The 6,282-nt window shown below is 46.8% G+C and overlaps 1 pseudogene; it reads left to right on the top strand.

Moving 5' to 3' along the window:
- The first annotated feature begins 1,301 nt into the window (after nucleotides 1-1,301).
- On the top strand, nucleotides 1,302-2,864 carry LOC115313458 (annotated as a pseudogene).
- The last annotated feature ends 3,418 nt before the right edge of the window (nucleotides 2,865-6,282 follow it).

Genomic DNA, 6,282 nt, shown 5'->3' on the forward strand with positions numbered 1-6,282 from the left:
TATGAATTTTTTTCGGTGGGAGGGGGGGCGGGGGGCCGGGGGGCCGGGAGCTGAGGTGGCTGGTCGATGACTTGAGGTGCGAAGAGGGGGAGGGGGGTCAAAATGCATGTGTATATATTGTAGGGTCGGCTGGATTTCGGGGAGGGGGGGGGGGGCTGAAGCCCCATAATCCCTACCCCTGGCTACGCCCCTGGCCACCAGTGATAATCACTCGTTCAGGTTTATGAAAACAGCTCTGTGAGGACGGCATCTCACGGTCATTGATGACCTGCAGGGAAGTAGCTGTCCAGGTGTGGGAGTGACGTACGGACTTCGAAAACGTGGTTCCGGCACAGCATAGAAGGGCTGCACCACCGGTGGCGCAAGTGCCTAAGCTCCAGAAAGAACATATTGAGGCGATGGGCAACTACCAAGCTATATGTTTCCGGAATCTTCAGAAAAGAAGAAAAAAAGACTGTAAATCAATACGGTTCACCGCTTGTATTAAATTTTTATATAGCTTGCAAGCTTCTGCAAGGGTTTTTTGCATCACAAAAGTTCACGGATCTCAGGTTTGACTATAAACCTGGAAGTAGTGATGGCCTGTAGCTGAGCCTACCTCTTTAGCCCGCTGTTTTGTTCATGATAAACATTGTACATCAAGCATATTCTTTGTTATAACTTTTGTACAAAACTCAAAAAGTGTTGTTTTTGAATATCTTTCAGGGCCCACATCAAGATGCACCAACAGACGCCATAGCAGAGGCTGAGGAGCAAGATGAAATAGCCGCTCTAGTGATGGCGTACATACTGCGACACAGAGAAAGTGACAGGGCCACAGCAGACCTTTTAAATCTGCTGAGCATAATCGCTCCTGGGAAGGCACCAGAATCTAAGTATCTTCTGTTGAAGGCGGTCGGCGCACATCAAGCTGAAGCAACCAAGCATTTGTTCTGCTTTCATTGCAAGGGCTACCTAGGACCTTCAAATGAGGTTGCACACAATGGAAACTGTGAGAACTGTGGCTGTAGTATAGATACTGACTCCTGTCCTTTTTTTCTGGTTATGCCACTCAAGGAACAGCTGCTCCGTATCCTTGCTCAGCCTGACTTAAAACAAGTGCCCACATCACGAGGTGGACCTTTGATTACCGACATTCTGGACGGCAAGGAACACAAAAGTATTTGTAGCGACTTCACAAAAAATGACATATCTCTGATGTGGAACACCGACGGTATACGGGTGTTTGAGAAATCAACATTTGATATCTGGCCATTCAATGTGAGATCTTACAACTTGAACCCGCTGAAAGAAAACAAAACATGCTGATGCCAGCCCTTTGGTTCGGAGCATCGAAACCGAACATGACAACGCTGCTGACGCCCTTCGTGAAAGAGCTCCAGGAACTGTCGGCAGGCTTTTCCTATGTTAGAAATGGAGCAACAGTTACCACTCGCGTATTTGCAGTCGTGTGTTCTGTAGATGCCGTCGCTAGATCAGCAGTCAAGAATTGCTAACAGTTCAACGGCCACTATGGATGTGGGTGGTGTTACCACCCCGGGGGCTCCACGTACCCCTACTTGGACCCCCCACCAGAGCCACGCACAAAGGAAAAGCACCTGATGGAGGCAGAAGAGGGAACCCCCCAACAACCTGTGAAAGGTGTGAAGGGTCCCTCAATCATCCTGACTATTCCACGTTTCAATCCAGTTACGGGATTTATTCCAGATTACCAGCATTGTGTCTGCTTAGGAGTCATGCGCCAGCTCATGAAGCTCTGGCTCGACAGTGAGAACCACTCTCACCCATGGTACATTGGCACGCAATTCCCAGCAATGAACAAAATACTGTTAAGCATGCAGCCACCATCAGAGATTACACGTACACCCCGACGACTTGAGGACAGGGCATACTGGAAGGCGACAGAGTACAGGGCGCTCCTCCTCTTCTATGGCTACGTTGTTCTCAAACCAGTGTTGCCTCCACAGTACTTTCAACACTTTATACTGCTTGCATCTGCAGTATACTTGCTTCTGAAGGAGCAGATATCCGAGAGGGATGTCTGTGAGGCTCGTGCGCTTCTCTGCAAGTTCGCTCTTCGAATGGGTGTGTTGTATGGAAACGAGCACATGTCGTACAACATCCATCAGTTACTCCACTTGGCTGATGCTGTGGCTGCATGGGGACCCCTCTGGGCGAATTCCTGCTTCCCTTTTGAAGGAAGAAACGCTACTCTATTGAAGTACTTCTCAGGAACGCAAGGTATCGCTGAGCAAATTGCCAGAACATTCCTTATGTGGCAACAGCTGTTCCTGAATCGAAGCAAAATGAGCACACCAGAGGCCGTACAACTATTTGATGACATGACTGCCCGGAAGAACATGGGGAAGACAGGACTAAAGATAACCGATGACCTTGTGGTCTACACAAGACAGAGCTCAGCCGCAGTGAACGTCAGGTTCGAGGTGGCTCTCGAGAGGTACTTGGGCACGGCACCTTCCAAAGTTGTCTACTATCACCGGTTCCAGTGCAACAGCATTGTCTGGAACACGGAAGATTACTACATGCCGAAGAGGGCTAACTGCGTGGCTGAACTTAAAGATGGTTCATTTGGGGTTCTGCACGCTCTGGCCGTGTTTGCAAAACCGGGTACAGGGTCTGAAATACAGCATCTTGTTCTGATCGAGAAGCTGAACCTGCTCAAGAACATTCCATTTAAGGACAATCAGCTAGGGATTGCATTCTCGCATGTTCGTGAAGGCACAAGATCTGGTATAGTTGTAGCATGCAATTCAAAGAATTTGACAGCCAAGTGCACCATAATGGAACGCAGCGCCAACAGCTTTCTTGCAATTCCTCTGCCCAACAAGACCGAGCGCGATTGAGAACTGACAGCATATGCTCCGCAGACCCTTTTAAAATGTCAGACTAGTGGTGCGGAAGCAAGTCAGGTCAAGATTGGGATGAGTGTCTCATTTTCAAGAATTTTCTTTTTGCATCACAGTTCCACTCAAGTTTGTTCTAAGCATCAAATTTATATTTTTGTGAAGTCCTAGATTGTTAAAGAAATGCTGAACCAAAGTTTGGATTTTACAAAACAAGGCTGGAGTGCTGGCGGGCCAATACAAAACCCCAAAACATCACTCATACAGTGATATCTCGAATGGATAGCTGTATTTCTGAAGAAGGAGCACGCGATGGAACGAGGCTGATAGGGCGAGTGATGTTGTTATTCTCATTTCTTCTCCTCGCTTTGCCTTGCCTTCTCGATGAGGCAATGCAAAGATGCTCGGTCTCCTCCTCAACTTCTCTGCGAAAAACGAGACATTACTCGCCTCGTTCAAATGTGCCCTCCTTTTCCAGAAAAACAACCATCCGTTAGAGATACCGCTGTACGAGTGGTGTTTTGGTATTTGTAGTGTCCAGTCAAACACTGCTTCGCTTTGTAAAGTCCAAATTTCGGTTCAACATCCCCCAAGGGCACCTTATATTAACTTTTGATAGTAGTTGAAAATTTCATGGTCTATTTCTTCACCTTACAATGTTTAATGTGCAAACAATTCTTGCAGTATATTGCACAGCTCCTTTGGTGTGTTCGGTGGATCAGCTCATTAACTGTATCAGTTAGTTCGTATGGTGCCATCAAATATTTGTTCACATTGCAGTGGTTTGGTTATGACTTATGAAAACTGTTCTTTTGTCTCTTTGTATGGATTCAATTAAACATGTAATTGCATATGCTGGCTCTTTTCACTAATTCTTTGGCATCGATTTTACAGTGATAACTGTTATGGCCTGTTCACTTCCCCCCCACCCCTTTTGCAATGATGGCGTAGAGCGTCCAGCATAAGGCATCCAACATAAGGGCGTCGTGAACGATATCGACAAATGTTGTAAAAAAAGAATTGTTACAACGCTCCCGAAGTGCTCGACTCACCTATCCAACTACGCTACTACGACACGAGCGTGCCTCACAGCGGGTCCGACGGTCACTGTATGGCAACCATGAACCACACAGCTCCGTCGCAGTGATCAGTTTTATATCTTTCGGCTCCCCTGGAGACCACCCCCGCCACCATTTGAGGGCTCCCCCAACCTTAAGGAAATCCGAGAGGCACTACCTTTATGTCAGCCTGCCCCTTATAGGCGGTGCCTCGTTTACAGATCACCACGCAAAATCACACGTCCTGCGTCACACATCTCAATCTCACGTTAAACGCCTCGCGTCGTACGCCCCACATGTTGACACGCTTCATCGTCACACTTGCATTCTCTTTCGGTTCAGGTCGTCACATGTCTTGCGTCCACACATGCCATGCGTTTCATGTCGCGCATCCTTCACACTTTCCGAGCCATCGTTAGTGAGAGGGGCACGTGGCAGCTAAATGCAAGTCATTATCTGTTAAAGGTTTTGAAAAGCCTTCAGGTGACGGACCCTTTTCTTACCAAGAAATCAGATGAACTTGTTAGTTTCTTTGAGGCCAACCAGAACGTAGGGTACGCCTTCTCTGTTGATATTGAAGATTTGTTCTATTCAGTCCCTCACTGTGAAATATTCGAGGCAGTTAGGGCGAGTATCGATAAAAATGGTGCTATCCCCTTCCAGAACGCAGCAGGAGTGACGATTGACAATTTTTTAATCTTGCTTGAAGCGTATCTTAACAGCATGTTTATTGCTTTAAACAATCAACTTTATTTGCAGAAAAAGGGTATCTGTATCGGATCATGTGTGGCACCCATACTTTGTAATATGTTTTTAGCAACAATTGATCAGACGCTTGAGCAAGTACTGAATGATTTTAATGTTTTTAAAGTTTCTAGATACGTAGACAACTTTTTGATTGTTTTTAGGAAACAAACTTCTTTGGTGTACCAACATGGGGTGGTCTCGGTCTTAGATACTTTTAGACGACATGGTAAGGGCCTACATTTTACACATGAACTCTCTAACCAGGATCACCTACAGTTTAGACCTGAGCTTGAAGTTGCAGGGGGATCACTTGTGTTGAATGTATTCCCCACGATCCCAAAAAGCACTCCTGCCATATGACTCTGTGCATTCTAAGGTGGTAAAGAGAGGAATTCCAACATTCTGCCTAGAGTCAGTTATCAAGAAGTCGTGTGCTCACTGCAAGCAGGCCAGCTTCCACAACCAATTGGCTAGACTATTGTCAGCGGGCTTCCCTCAAACGGTCTTGACAAGTGTGGCAGAGGCCATCCTACAGAAAGTAAAAGGTCACACAACCAGGAAAGTGACGCAGTCGGCACTGAGCAATACGAGGCCAGAGGTTGTACCATATATACATAAAATGGCGCACAACCTCAAGAAGGTTGCGAAGAGGTACGGAGTACCTCTCTTGTTTTCAGCGCCAAAAAAACTCGACCAACTTTGCCCCCGAATTGGTAAAGAAAGTAGGAACGAGCGAGGATGTGGCATGAAGCACGTCAGGCCGTACATCAAATGCGTCACAGGCGTCGTGTATGATATCCCCCTAACTTGTGGAAAATCTTACGTTGGACAAACGGGAAGATGCACGAATGACCGTTTAAGGCAGCACGCACAAAATTTAAAAACAAATGACGGGGCACATTTGCCCGCGCACTGTAGGGCCTGCGGATGCGAGCCACGCTTCGGCGATACCATGATTCTCGGTAGAAGCAGAATTCAAAAAGCGTGGGAACTGCAAGAGGCATATTTTATCAAGAAGAAGGGACCCCAGTGCGTCAGCGACACGTCAATAGCATTGTATAATGCTGAGATTCGTCTCTTCAATAAATACATGTGAACGGGTTTATGTTCTTGTATCTCGCGCATGTGTAGCCTGGGTAACGATACGTGTATCAGATATATATATATATATATATGTACTTCTATCTTCATTTCCCAATACAGTTGTGAGTAGCACCCATGTTTCTCTTCTATCTTGTGTACGTCTTTTTAGCGCTTTTAACCATGGTTCAATACTGCCAACACCAACTTGCCCACCAACAAGTTCTTTTACTTCCCTGGGCCTTTCCCAACAATCTTTCAACCTTCTCTTTTTTATTGAGGACGGTGTCACCGGCCCGGTGGCCGGTCGCTGAAAGAGAAAGAGGGGATAGGCTTGCTGGGCGGTTGGGCTTGTGTAAAGTGTGCTGGGTGCAACCGTAGGCTTATGAACTTCAGCCGCAAGAATATTATGCGGCTCTTGTGTTCCGGTACGAGCCACAGAGGTGACACAATCTGCTATGACTAACTATGACCACCCACTGCAGCGATGCAGGCATGGAAGGAGCGCAATGGCGCAACCTGTGTACTACGCA

This window comes from Ixodes scapularis, unplaced genomic scaffold (assembly GCF_016920785.2).
Source record: "Ixodes scapularis isolate PalLabHiFi unplaced genomic scaffold, ASM1692078v2 PGA_scaffold0__279_contigs__length_252992795, whole genome shotgun sequence".
Taxonomy (NCBI): domain Eukaryota; kingdom Metazoa; phylum Arthropoda; class Arachnida; order Ixodida; family Ixodidae; genus Ixodes; species Ixodes scapularis.